A 15,120-nucleotide genomic window follows, 5' to 3' on the forward strand; every position below is an offset into this window, starting at 1 on the left:
ATAGCCTTATTGCTATTGGTATATGCAAGGATGAGGTGATGAAGCGGCTTGACTATTTTCTTAGCCGGAGGTGCTATGCAGAATCACGAAGAAAAGCATTTCCATAAATACCCATAGCTGTGGCACACACAGGAGCCACATCGGTTGCTTAAGCACTAACCTTTCCACCTCAGAATGCTTCTTTTTGATTTCACTTCGTGATGTAAAATGGAAAGAACTGAATAGCTCCAGTTTCCAAATTTAAAATATCTATCTTTTGGCATAGAAAAGACTATTGTGCTGGGTGTAGTTCCGTTCAATCCCGTTACTATAGCCTTCTCCTCATAGAAAAGCATATGCTAAAGCAAGGACTAAAATTGGATAGGGTGGATTTATCCTAGCAATTGAATCTGCTTTTAGCAGGAGGCTATGAGGGGGAAATTGCAAGCTGGGCGGGATGCTAGCGCTGTCCTCGTTCTCAAGGTTTTCAGAAGCCAGGGGGTGACTATAGCGCTTTGTGGGGGAGCCTTTTCATCATTATCCTTGGTCTTGTTGTGTGGGGGAGAACATGCATTAGCCTGGTCGCTGTCTGGTCTGTGGCTTGGCAGAGCTCTGAATACAGGTTGCCCCAGGGCGTGGTGGGGGTGGTCCAGAGTGAGCAGCCTTCTTGGGTGGGCAGTCTCAGCATCCCCTGGAAAATGTTTCGTGTACACTCCTTGTTGTGCCGAGAGGGCCCAAAAAGATATCATTCTCTACCTGTGCCTGGGATACCCAAAGAATGAAGGAGAGAGTCAAGGTCAAGAGCATCACTGCATGTTCCATTGCTGAATGTTTTTGAATGTGCTCGTGGTCCTAATACTGGCTGCTCAAGCCAGTTAGGGATCTGATCTGATACTTTGCATCTTGAACATTTCATGAAAGCCTCCCTGGAATATTAGTCATATTAGTCTGCTCCTATTCGTTTTAGCTATCTACCATGGACTTCATTTCTAGCGGTGGAAAGGTAAAGTAGACCCCAAGAAGAGTTTTCTTAGTCTAACGTATGGTAGGACACAGGAATTTATTGCTCAATAAGCAGGAGAGTGGCTTTGTAAGGTGTTTTTGGTTCAGGTTATATCTACCACCTACAGTAATTTAAATGCAGTCCTGCCTTAGTGATTCAGAAATAGTCTCAAAGACCTCACAGCATCACTGCGTGATCTGTAGCCAGTTAAAATCTCATCAAGCTTTTCTCCATTTTCTGTGGAAACATATATTTTGGTTCCTCCGTGGTTCCTACTTCCAGCTGCAACAGATCACATTTTCCCTTCGAACCTGACTAAACCATAACCTGTATTTATAAAGCTCCTGGCTTGGAAACAGACTCAAAGCTTCTTCCACTGATGTTCTAAAAAAGACACGACTTCCCCCAGAAAAATCAGAATAATCATCTGAAGGCCAGGTAGGCTACATCAGAAGGTTGTTATTCATTACCTTTGACTGCCTTACACATTTACGTGGCTTGCCTGGCCCATGGGAACATTTGCATTCATCATTTCTGGTCTACATGATGAGACATTGAGAAGATCAGATTTTTTTTTTTTTTTTAACACGATGGCAAACTTCTTTCCCCAAAGCTTCAGCACATCAAACAAAAAAAGGTCACATTTAGGTTTTGGGAAAAAAGAAAATGGGGCTACAGTTCAAGGGCTAGTTGCATTCAGTTGCATTTGTTCAGTGAAGGTGTGGTCCACAGAAAGAATAAAAACCTGGAAGATTGGAGGAAGGCAAAAAGAAAGGAAACCAACAAGTGACAAGGGTTTGGACTGGTAAATAGTTTTGAAAAATACCTATTTTCTAAGCAGAGTAGACCCCTGAGAGTAGAAATAGTGCCTGTACATTTAATGCAAGAGGAAAGAGAAGTGTTGAAATGCAGCTTGATCTAAAGGAAATCATGAAAAAGAGAACTATTTCTAACTATCTATGAGGTAATAGCAACCTACTTCTTAACAGTGGATAAAAATGGCTAAATGTGCAGAATATATCTATGGATCATTTTACCTCTGAAAATAGCTCTTTTGAAGTGATCACTCTTATGTTTTTCTTTTCCCTTCGAGGGGCCTTTTTTTTAAATATATTTTTTTATTTTGGAATAATTTTAAATTTGCAGAAGAGTTGCCAAGGTGGTACCCAAAGTTCACAGTCTTCACCCCAGTTCTTCCAGTGTTAACCTCTGAATGTTTGCCACATTAACCACAGTGCGTTTAAACTAAGTAATTAACATCAGTACGATACTATTAACTAAACTACAGATTTTATCCAGATTTCACCAGTTTTTTTCACTCATGTCCCTTTTCTGTTCCAGGATCCAATCCAGTATATGAGAGGGTTGTTTAATTTCCTATAAGCTTTAAATTAATTGTTACAATGGGCAAAGCTCCTAAATAAACGTAAAAGGTCAATTGCTGTTTTTGTAAGACGGTGAAAAGGGAAATGCAGCCTGTGTGGCTCTTTGAAAGCGGTTCTAGAAAAGAACCACAAACCTCCAGCAACATAAACACAAGAATCCTTTATGGGAGATCTGTGCCAAAAGCAGGGTAACTGGCTGTTTTATGCACTTGTACTTGGGACGGTTCCCACCTGCTGTTCTGTACCAGCCTGATTTTGGGTAAACAAGGAAGTGCTTAGGCAATTTTTGGCCCTGGTTGTTAGAACCCACCTTGTAAAGGGTAAGTTACAGGCCATAAATAGCCTATAAACTGCTACTCATTTCCCTGACAAGTTCAGCTGGATTATTGCATTTGTCTCCTAACTCATCTCTCTGCTTCTGCCCTCCCTCCCTTCAGCTTATTCTCACTATATTACAGTTATATAATGCATTTATTTATCATGTTTCTCACCTATGTCCCACACTAGAAAGAAAGAGTCATGACACAGAGATTTTGTTGAATTGTGGAGTTACTAATCCTCTTCAGCAGCTAAAAAAAGTGTTTGGCATATAGTACATGTGCCATATATATTCACTGAAGGAATGAATGATGAATGAATGGAAGATTTGGGCTCCCTGTTGTTCCCCTTGTCACTCACTGCTCTGCCCTGAGCCTCCACAGAGCACACTAAGCTCTTACTCCGCTCCACCACACAGGGGAAGAGTCTCCGTGCCCTCCCTTATTGGCCATACATCATCTGCCACTTTGGAAAGCTTGGCCAGGAAGAGTTTGAGGTGGGAATCTTAGGTAACCAATCATGATGGACTCTCAGGTCTATGGTCCACATGATAGTCAAGCCAAGATATTCAGTATTCTCTTCTGATATCCTCCGGAGAAGAAGGGAAAAATCCAAAAGTGAGAATCCTCTGTTCTGGCAATTTCCAAACTCTCCCTGCCAGCTTCCTACTTAAAGGCAAGAAGAGATTAAAGTCACATCTGATAGAGAAGTGCTTTCCAGAGAAGAAGTCACTGCATCCTGCAGGTGGTGGGTACTGGGTGGATCAACCTCTGGTAGTGGGTAGAATGGATGGGGAACAGTGGGTGGCATGGAGCCCAGGGGAAAGAAATAGGATTTTGAGCCATGTACTGAGTCAAACATCCCTTTGTGTGATTCAAGTAGAAGCAATGTGCTTTTCCACGCTGCTGTGTTGGATAGGGTAAGAACAAGTTTAAAGTGGAAAACTATTCTTAAACCAGGCACATATGGAGTGCCTTTTTTTTGTGTCGAGATACTAAATGAAAGAAGCTGAATTTCCTATTATTTTTCTCCTTCTTACCCCTTCCCCTCCTTCGAATTCATGAATTTGCTAAAGACATTTATAGTATTCCTTTAGAGTCCATAAAGAAGTTCTGCAGAATCCCAAACATCATGTGTAAGAGAGAATAAAAGATATAAAATAGACAAATGTGTCTTTCCCAACCAGCGCCAGAGATTCTTTTGAGATGTGTCTGCTTTCTGTCCTCAATGTGCCAATCTTGGCGCATCCGTCTGTCTTCCTGCAGTGGTGCAAAACTTTTTTTAAATCTTTATTTTAAAAAGTTCATCTCAGCGCCGAACTCCTTCGGCTGCTATTTAAATTCCTTCCTCAAGATAATGTCACCAGGAATTGTAGAACCTTCATACAGACGGGCGCCCTCGGTAATTCCAGTTCTCTTCCTCTGCTTCAGCTGCACTTGACTTCTTTTAACTTGCTTTCTTCCTCTTTCTTCTAATGTTCTCATGGTGTACTGGCTTTTTGGATTTCCCCCTATCAGCTTACAGGAAAGGAAGTTTGGTCCTAGGCAGTGTGTTATCTGAAAGACCATCTGAGGATGTGAAGGTGTCTCTTTCAAACCAATTCTGCGTAAATGCTGCCGCTGTATAATGCAGAGGTCAAAGCCAGCACTTGATGCACAATGAGGGAGGCTATCTCGCCTCCCCTTTGGAGAGCTGTGGCCGTTTCCCCCTCCCCCCTAACCACCCCACCCTTCCCCCAGCAACCCAGTCTTGCAACTGGGAAAGCTGCAAAGAGAGATTGTCCCACCATTCCCTTGGCAACTGGCCCTGCCATTCAGCTACTATCTGTCTAAACCAGATTAAATTAAGCAGTCATTCAGAGATGATCTGTCATTCTCTGAGTGTATTAGAGTTGACTTGATCTGTCATTTATTTTCCCAGGCAGAGGCAATGCCGGTACACTATGCTAATTCACCTCTCTGGAGCTCAACAACGAGGTTGAGAAAAATGTAAGAACACATAAAGAATTGCATTATCCTCTCAGATTTTACTGTGTGTTTTCTGAGTTCTCAACAGTGGAGACAGTTGAAGGCAAACTTAAAGTGTCTCATGATAAAATGGATTTTAGTTCCATATTCCCTGCTGAGTAAATTGGACATCTTAGCGGGGCACCTGGGTGGCTCAGCTGGTTAAGTGGCTGCCTTCGGCTCAGGTCATGATCCCAGGGTTCTGGGATCGAGTCCCACGTCGAGGTCCTTCTCAGCGGGGAACCTGCTTCTCCGCCTGCTTGTGCGCACTCTTTCTCTCTCTCTCTGACAAATCAGTAATTAAAATCTTTGAAGAGAAAAAAAAATTGGACATCTTAGCGTCTCAGCAGTGGCAATTTGGCCCAAGTCTAATGGAATCAGAGGTATTTCAAAGCTAACAGATGTTTTTCTTCTCATACAACTATACCAAGCAAAACGTTGTCTTTTCTATCTATTTTTTTCTTCCTTAAAATATATGTATTCATATTGATATATGTTTTACACACATAAATATATACCGTTTGGGGCTCACATGACAGGAGTAAACGAAACTTTAAGTGTATGTTAGGCAATCATTAATTCATCTTAGTTAATTTCCAATGACGATTGGTACTTTTCTAATTCCAAGAGCGACATCAAATTAATAGAATTTTAGGCTCACTGAGTTATCATAGCAGGATTTCCAATCCAGGCCTCAGGAATTGGCATAACTAGAAAAAATTCAATATCATCTCTCCAGTCATGGGCAAAGGCAGACCTCCAACCCACCCATTCTTTAACCAAGTGCACAGCTGGCTTAGAGCTAAGAGTGGTCTCTGCAGGAGCAACAGGTCTCAGCTTGCCTTAAAAATCCAATGACCATCCACAGGCCGGTGGGGAGCAAGAATGAGCACCGCAAAAAATGGGGAAGATTCTTGGGGTCTTGGAATAAAAGTGGGAAAATACTGGAGGTCAACTAAGTGATCCAGACTGATGCCAGAATGCATTCTGGAGCTCGGAATTTGGTTTTTTTCATTTGCAGACAGGCAGTAGTTAAGAACAAGAGCCAATATTCTCCCAAGTGTCCTGACAATGTAATGTTAGCAGTAGATCTTGGCTGGCCCTGTCCCAAACTCTGAGAAGTACCACACTGCTTAAAGGTAAGTAGTTCCTTACATTCACAATATTTTTAGTAGCCGAAATGGCATCAGTCAGTCTTAGATTTTGTGAGCAACCTATCTTTGTTTGGGTAGTCGCAAGATAAGTGCTCCTGTGCTTTCCTCCTGCCTCCGTAGCCAAATACTTTCTCCACGTTTTTTTTTCACAATTATCTCTTTACATTTTTTGATCTACTTGAGTTATCCTTCGTCCTGTTAATTTTGAGATTCAGGAATTGACCAGCTTAGATTTCCAAAATCTGTTTTTGTCTAATCAACAACCCCGTAATATTTGGCTAAACCACCTCTCACCTCAGATTTTTTCCCTTTTCGCTGTGATGTGCGTAACTTTTTCTGTTGAGCCTCTCTTGCCCATGATGCATATTTGTTGATCAATTTCTGGGTAAGATGGCCTATTCTTTAGGCCTGTTAGGGAGAGAGACTAACATAAAAAGGTAATTTCAGAAGGAGCTTAACTTTCCAACTCAATCCCTAAAACGGGAAGGACAAGTCAGTTTTTTCCAGTCTTGTTTTAGACCCAAGTCATCCAGAACTAATTACACATACCCAGGCTTTTGCCTATGCTTTTTTGCCAGAATTGCCTACAGGTTTGCAGGGCTAGGTATTAGCTACTAAGTAATTTGTGTTAATTTGTGGATATGTGAGAAAATTCTCTTTCTCTCCCCCCGCGCTCTCTTCCTCTCCCTCCCCAGTTCTCTCTCTAGTTCCCTTGCTTTTTTTTTTTTTCCTCCGTTTCTCTCTCTCTCTCTCTCTCTTTCTCCTGGAGAAGCTTACTAAAGTACTTAGGGGCGAAATGACAGGATGTGTGGGATTTTCTTTAAAATTATCCAGCAAAAAAAAAGTCTATTGGGAAGTGAATAGATGAACAAGCATGGCAAAATGCCGATGATTTTCAAGAATCGGGTGCATAGAAATCTTCATCATAAAGAGTATTTTCGAACGCGTTGCTTTGGAAGGTATGTAGGAACATAACAACAGGGAAAGAGAGAGCAGAAGCATGCATTTTGGTGATGTTGTAGGTATAGCTATTACATAAAAATATGTAAAATGTAAAAATAAAAAACAGCATTTTTATTTTACTTGTACCCTAGAGCTAAAATCATTATTTAGAAACACATCCTCATAGCCTATCATGTTTTGAATGGCATAATGCCTCAATAATATAATATTTTACTCAAATTTTATACTTAGAATATTTATTAGCTCTTTCTTAGAGCCAGTGTGGAATAACATGAGACAAAATGCTGTATAAAATATGAGCAGATGGCACCATTTTGTCTGCCAGAATACCTCTCTCTCTCTCTCTCTTTTTCTCTCTGCTTTCTCTCTCTCATTTCTAAAGGTTAGAGCCCTGGTTAATTGTCTAGAGAGCTTTCTTCTTTCTCAACAGCAAAATAAAATGAACTGTTGAAATCGTACTATGATTAGTAAAATTTATAGAATGGTTTATGTTTTCAAAATGCTTACTCAAATTGGTTTAATTCTCCAAATGTACAGGAAACATATAGTCCAATTATTCATTTAACTGGATAGCAATAGAGTCCACACTGGTATTTTTTTAAAAAAGAGAATGGAAAAGAGACACCATTAAACAACGGTCATAAGAGATGCTAGTTACCACAGCCAAAATTGCTATGTAGCAATCTGGGTTAAAAAAAAATTAGTTCAATTCCTGGCATAAAGAAATAATCCTATTTAGAGGAAGTAAAATAGCCAAGGATGATAGAACTAAAAAGTCTTAAGACACAGAAGCCACAGAACTGCAAATGTTAAGCAGGTGTCTAAGGCAGAGCTTCTCAAATGTACAAAGCATGCCCTGAGGGAGTGCTCAGCCTGAGCCCAGGAGCACCGGGAGCCAAGGGGAAACTCCTGCTTATCTTCCCAAGAGCGTCGTCTTTACTTAAAGGTTAATAGGAAGATAACAATGAAATGAAATGGGTATGTTACAGAGTAGAATGTACAATATACAACATTTTTTAAAAACGGAGTACTTCAAGAAAACGTACTTTAACCCAAGATTGTTGACCTCCCAGATACACATTCTCTCATTATCAGCCTGGTCTGTGTGGAAAGCTTTAAGAGGCACCAGCCTGAGGAAAGGCCTGGGTGAATGAAACTGACACCACTCTTTGAAGATCCAGAAACTGACTCTTTTTTGGTGCTCACAATGATCAGATCCCCAGAGACTGACTCCCTCCAGCCAAAATGCACAGGGGCTGAGAACAATACCAGGATGTCCACTATTAATTGTCCATGAAAACTACCACTGTCACAAAGCTCAGAAATCCACCGGTGAATAAAACCAGTACTTTGGGCCTCAGAATGCTATGCATGCGCCCAGTGTTCATTGAGAATCCCTCTATTGACTCTGCATGATAAATCACTGTCCAGGGGAACAGAAAAATGTAAAATCCTTATTGTCAGCACATTCTCTCCAGGTAAGCAGACTATGTGGGAGTCAGAAATTTGTTTGATGAACATGCAATCACAACAAAGACAAAGAGACTATTTAAGGGCATCAGGGATGCCAGAGGGCTTGGTTTGCCAGAAAGAATAACACTTGAAGTCTGTTGGCTACAAACTTCCACCTTCAGCTCCATCCTAAGGACAAGCCCACCATTGAGACTGGGAATTTTACCCATACGTAGGTGGTTACTCTGGGCAGCATTTGGATGGCATGTCCCACACTCATTTCTTAGTCGCCCTTTCTGTCCTTCCATTACTGACAACCCCTTCTATTCAACACATCTTTTTTTTTTTTTTATGCTGCTCCATGGAGTGGGTCATTGTAGAGTTTTGCTGCCCATCCTGTCTCCTTCTGGTGACTTTACATAGCTGTCATCTGACCTGTCAACTATTCATTCTTATTCACCTTTTCTCATTCAGCAAATATTAATGGACCAGGCACTGTACTTGTCACAAAAGATGAACGGTGAGTACATGAGACATAGTTTTTGTTCTCATGTGGCTTAGGGACTAAGGAGCTATAATAAGAGCAAGCTGCTTTCATTATTTTGAAGAAGAGACACCTCACTCACAACATACCTACAAAATCCTAGAGTTCTTGAAAGCCTCTTCCATGGCACAACGACTTCTGATGACAAGCCCATGTCTCCACAACCATAACACGGCAGGCCATGGTGTTCTTCTATACTCCCAGGGACTAGCCTGTGCAGCTCCCAAAAAGAGGAAATCTACAGTTCCTCCCCTTATATTAATAGGCTACCTGATGTAAGTGCATAAAAAGGAGAATATAAGATGCCACATTGCAACGACATCCAAATTAAAATTTAAGAAAATGAATAAAGTACTCAATTCCACAGACTCAAGCTGAGCTCATTCTGCTGCACAAAGGCCTGATGGGCAATGTTGAGGCAAGCACAAGGTCAAATAGGAAATGATGGTTGTTCTCAGTGCCTTATAGGTTAGCACATGTCCTTAGTTCTTCTGAATTCCCAGACACCTCTGTTCACATCCCAGCTCCAATATTTACTGGATATGTCAGAATCAGGAAAGTTTTTTAATCTCTGTTTGCTCAGTAGTAGAATGAGAGTGATAGTCCCTACATTATAGAGTTTGTTGAGGATTCCCTGTCATGATTCATGTAAAGCTCTTACCTTAATGTCTGGCACATGGCAAGTAACCAACAGAAGTCACCTGTTCGTACAGCAGGGTCCTAAGAGTGGTGGTAGGAGTACCAGCAGTAACTTGCACATTTAAATCAACAGCTAAGAGTAAATGGAGTTGTTGTTGTTGTTGTTAACTGGCTCCAGACATCTCAAAGCCAGATGAAGGCAGAATTACCCAAAGACATAATTCTGTGTCTGCTATAGTTATTGATAATTAGAATTTAAAATACTTCATATCAAGGGGCACCTGGGAGTCTCAGTCGGTTAGTTGGCTGACTCTTGATTTAGGCTCAGGTCATGATTTCAGGGTCATGGGATGGAGCCTGGCATGGGGCTCCTTTCTCAGTGGGGAGTCTGCTTGAGGATTCTCTCTCCCTCTCTTTATGCCCCTAACCCTGCTTGGGTGAGCATTCTCTCTCTCTCTCTCTCTCTCTAAAGTAAATAAATAAATCTTTAAAAAATAAAGAAATAAAGTACTCCATATCAAAAAGAGAAACTACATTTAATTCCCTTTCATGACAAAGTGAAAGGGATCAAATATTCTTTCCAGAAGAAAATTGTTCTTGCCTTCTCTAAGAGATTCGATTTTCCAGAAAATGTTTTGCATAGAAGATAAAAATTAAATAAAACAAGGAAAATGAATATGGAAAAAAGATTTTTTTTTTTTCAATAGTGTCATACTCAATCATGACATTCTGAGTGAGCAGTTTGGTCAGGGAGGGGGGTGATGAAGAGTTCAAGTTCTTATGTATGTTGCCTATACCCAGTTACAGTAAGCAGAGGAAGGCAAAGGGATCCTATCTTTCAAGTACTCCTTTCTTTCTTCTATCTCTACCTCCCCCAAATGAATTATAAAATTGCTTGCGAATTTAAAAGCAGATTTGCCTCTTCCAGCTTATTAAATACTCTCTCATTTTAAAAACCCTTTGAGCTGCCCTGCTTGGTTACAGAACACTGGTGACACAGCTGGAAAGCTTAGCTATGACTCCTTGAGGGGCAGGTTAAGAAAACAATCTTGGTTAATTTATAAGGATGATAGTATGGGTTGGAAGGGAGTTAATCTCAGATAAAGCAGGATTAGAGAGGGTGAAATAAAAATAAAAATACTTACCACTTGCAACTATCTACAGCTGGTCTTAGTGTCTTCCCTGTAACTGGAAATAATCCCAGTCCTTTGAGGGAATTTCCAGACAGTTCTCTCTCCTAAGACAATTATGCACCATCACAGAGGAACAGATAATTATATATATATATATATATATATATAATATTTAAAAATCATATATATGCTTATATATATATTTGTAACTTTTCCCTTATGTGTAAAATTGGTGTCAAATACTTCACTGGGGTGAGATACAACAATTCTCAAATACACTGAGAAAATTGTATACACTCGGAGGCCTCTTGAGCACAAGTGTTTTCTAACATCCACCCCAAAGCAAGAAAATAGGTCCTCCTTATATTACTTGCCACTCTCCCACAGCTTGGCTTCCTCTCTCTTACGGATTTACAGCAAACTGCTCCAATCAGCTTCAAATAAGCACTGCATTTTTTTATTATAGTAAAATATACATTTGCCTTTTTAACCATTTTTAAGTGTACAATTTAGTGGCATTGGGTACATTCACATTGTTGTGTAACCATCACCACCACCCCTTTTCAGAACTTTTTCATTATCCCAACTGAAACTCAGTTCCCATTAAGGAACTCCCCATTCCCCTCTCCCCACAGCCCCAAGTAACCTCTATTCTACTTCCTGTCTCTATGGATTTGACTGTTTTAGGTGCTTCATATATGTAGAATCATACAATGTTTGTCCTTTAAGAGCTGGCTTATTTCACTTAGCCTAATGTCCTCAAGGTTCATCTATGCAGTAGCCTGTGTCAGATTTTCATCCCTTTTAAGGCTGAATAATATTCCACTGTATGTATATATCACATTTTATTTATCCATTTATCTGTTAATGGACACTTAGGTTGTTTCCACATTTTGGCTATTGTGAATAATATTGCTATGAACATGGGTGTATAAATATCTACCCAAATCTTTGCTGTCAATTATTTTGTGTATATTCTCAAAAGTGGAATTGCTAGAGCATATGGTAATCCTATGTTTTAATTTTTTGAGGAGCCAACTGTTTTCTATAGCAGTTGTACCATTTTATATTCCCACCAGCAATGCACAAGTATTCTAATTTATTCCACACCTTTACCAAGACTTGCTGTTTTCTGGTTTGGCTCTGTTTTGTTTATAATAATTCTAATGGGTGTGAAGAGTTATCTCAATGCGGTTTCGATTTGCATTTCCCTAAACAATTAGTGATGGTGAACATCATTCCATGTGCTATGGGTCATTGTGTATCTTCTTTGGAGATATTTCAGGTCTTTGACCCATTTTTGAATTGGATTGTTTGCTTTTTTGTTGTTGGCTTTTAGGAATTCTTTATGTAGTCTGTGTATTAATCCCTTATGAGATACATGATTTGCAAATACTTTCTCCCATTATGCATCTTTATACTCTGTTAATAGTGTCTTCTGATACACAGAAGTTTTTAATTTTGATGAGGTCTAATTTATCTATTTTTTTCTATTGTTACCTTCACTTTTGGTGTCATATCCAAGAATCATTGCAAAATCCAAAGCTGAGAAGCTTTCCTATGGTTTCTTCTAAGACTTGTACTGTTTCAGGTTTTACACTGAGGTCTCAGATCTATTTTGAGTTAATATTTGTAAATGGTTAAGGTAAGGTCTAACTTCATTTTTTTGCATGCAGTTATCCAGTTTTCCCAAAACCATTTGTTGAAGACTCCTTTCCCCCACTGAATGATCTTGCACCTTTGTGAGGAATCATTTAGCCATATACAGTGGTGTTTTTTCCTGGGCTCTTCATTCTATTCCACCAGTCTATATCCCAATACCAACTGTTTTGTTTATTGTAGCATTATTCCTGGGCTCTTCATTCTATTCCACCAGTCTATAGCCCAATACCAACTGTTTTGTTTATTGTAGCATTATAGTAAGTTTTAAAATTAGGAAGTGTAAGTCTTCTAATTTTGTTCTTCTTTTTCAAGATTGTGTCGACTATTTAAGGCCTCTTGAGACTTCATGTTAATTTAAGGATTGATTTTTTTTATTTTTGCAAAATATATCAATGAGATGTTGATAGGAATTGCAGAATCTGTAGGTCATATTAGTTAATATTGATATCCTAACAATATTGTTTTCCAATCTATGGACATGGGAGAGCTTTCCATTTATTTATGTCTTTTTAAATTTCTTTCAGCATGCGTAACATTTTAGCCAAATATTTCCACAAGAGCATTGCCCTTCTGCGCAGCCACAGCTTAGTAGGCTTCTCAGGCTCCTCTGAGCCCTCTTTCTTCTGTTCCATCTCTATGCACCATCTCCATGGGGTATCTCACCCTAGAATGCAGGGAAGGAAACTTGAGATCAACACTATGCTCCTGATGTGATATTTGGCTCTATGGTCCTAGCCTCACCTCTGTTTCTTTATGTAAGTCAGTTTCATAGTTCTATGAGAACTGAGACTTCTACTGAACTGAGCCCTTACCTCTCAGCCAGTGGCCAGTCAGACCATGGTCTCATTGCAACTCTGACTGAGAGGAGGGCAAAAGGAGACATTGAAGTCTACAGCTAGTAATTGTGGGGCTTTCTTGAAGCCCTAACATATAAGAGTTGGAATCCTAGGTCTACCACTGACTTATTGTAACATATCAGTTCCTTGTGTAGCAAATTGAGTGATGGCCCACAAAAAGATATGCCCCATTTTAATTCCCAGAGCCTATGAATGATTTTTTTTGGAAAAAGTCTTTGCAGTGAAATTAAGTTAAGGATCTTAAGATGAGATCATCCTGAACTATCTAGGTGGACCTTAAATCCAATGACAAGTGTCCTTATAACAGACACACAGAGAAGCAACACATAGAGGAGAAGGCCATGTGAGAACAGTGGCAGACAATGGAGTGAGTAACCACAAGCCAAGGAATGCCAGCCTCTACCAGAAGCTGGAAGAAGCAAGAACAAAATCTTCCCTAGAGCCTCTGGAAGGAACGTAGGCCAGCCAGCAGCTTGATTTTGGACTTCTGGCCTCCACAACTGGGAGAGAATACATTTCCACTGTTGTAAGTTACCAGGAGTGTGGTTATTTGTTATAGCAGCTACAGGAAACTCATATCTTTTGTTTTCCTCATTGCGAAATAGAAGTAATAATAGTACCTACCTCATCTAGTTGTTGTGATGATGAAATGAAATAATCTATAGAAAGCACATTGCATAGGGTCTAAGACAGCAAGCTCTCAATAAAAGGTTAGCTACTATTATTAGAGTCATTGAAACCCTGATTTTTATTACATATGGATGCAGGAGACAACACATACCTCAATCATACAAGAGAATGATTGAGAATAATTGTTTTGTGCATGAGATATCTCTCAGTTGTGGGTTTTTTTTTTTTTTTTAAGCAAAAACTACAGCCATTTGCTTGTCTACTAATGCTCATGGGTACAGGGAAAGTATCTCACATACACTCTAAAAAGCGAATTCTAAACTTTCGTGTGTCTCTTTGTTGGAGGTGGAAAGAAATCTATTTATGTGATAAGCATGTGAAACAGACTTTACAGGCCACCAGATGTATAAAGCAAGGATACTTTGTATGTCAAACTTGTGTCTGTATATCAAGTACATTTTTCTGGAAAGTCCATAACTTTCATCAGATTCTCAAGGACAGACCATGACTCCAAAAAAAAAGTTTAATTCCACTTAATAAAATGACAGTGACAGCCTTGAATGAAAAGATTAAAACTAGGCTCAAAATATAAACGAGGCAAGTACCACATTCAGCTGGAGGACCACCTATGGCTCAAAAAAGTCATTGCTGGCACTTTGCCCATGACCTAATTCCAGGAATAGAAAGAGATGAGTCGGGATTTTGGTAAGGATTTGAGAGATGAATGCAAGCAAGTGGCTTTGAGATTCTAGCAATCTCACTAGGCCTAGCATGTATGTAGTACAGAAAGTGGATATGAAAGATATCCAACAAAAACTACTAGCAATAAATTCCTTCTAAATCATCTGAAAAATACAATCCTTGGAAAAGTCTCTTCACAAAACTCTAAGATCAATTGCAAGAATAATATTAAATAGCTGTCATTGTGACCCTTCGTATTCATCAGCAGAGAAACTAGCAAGAAAAGTAGTTAACTGCCTTCTTTATTTAAAAAGAGGTTATTGAGTAAGTACTATATGTTAAAGACTGAATTGTGCCCCCCCCAAATTCCTATGTTGAAGCCCTAACCCTTCAGCAATATAACTATATTTGGACATAGAGGAGGTAATCAAGGTTAAGTGAGGTCATAAGCATGGGGCCCTAACCCAATAGGACTGGTGTTCTTATAAGAAGAAGAGACACCAGGAGTGCCTACACATAGAGAAAAAGGCCATATGAAGACATAGCAAGAAGGCAGCCATCTTCAAGCCTTGAAGCCTGAGAGGACTCAGAAGAAACCAACCCTGCCAACACCTTGATCTTGGACTTCCAGCTTCTAGAACTGAGAAATAAATTTCTGTTGTTGAAGCCCCCCAGTCTGTGGTATTTTGCTACAGCAACCCCAGCTGATGAATA

General features: G+C 39.7%; 1 protein-coding gene across 1 annotated transcript in view; it reads left to right on the forward strand.

Moving 5' to 3' along the window:
- GALNTL6 (polypeptide N-acetylgalactosaminyltransferase like 6) overlaps positions 1-15,120 on the forward strand; it is a 1,216,700-nt gene that overhangs the window by 1,165,392 nt on the left and 36,188 nt on the right. The window lies entirely within an intron of this gene.

The sequence above is a fragment of the Zalophus californianus genome, chromosome 2 (assembly GCF_009762305.2).
Source record: "Zalophus californianus isolate mZalCal1 chromosome 2, mZalCal1.pri.v2, whole genome shotgun sequence".
In the NCBI taxonomy this organism is placed as follows: Eukaryota; Metazoa; Chordata; class Mammalia; order Carnivora; family Otariidae; genus Zalophus; species Zalophus californianus.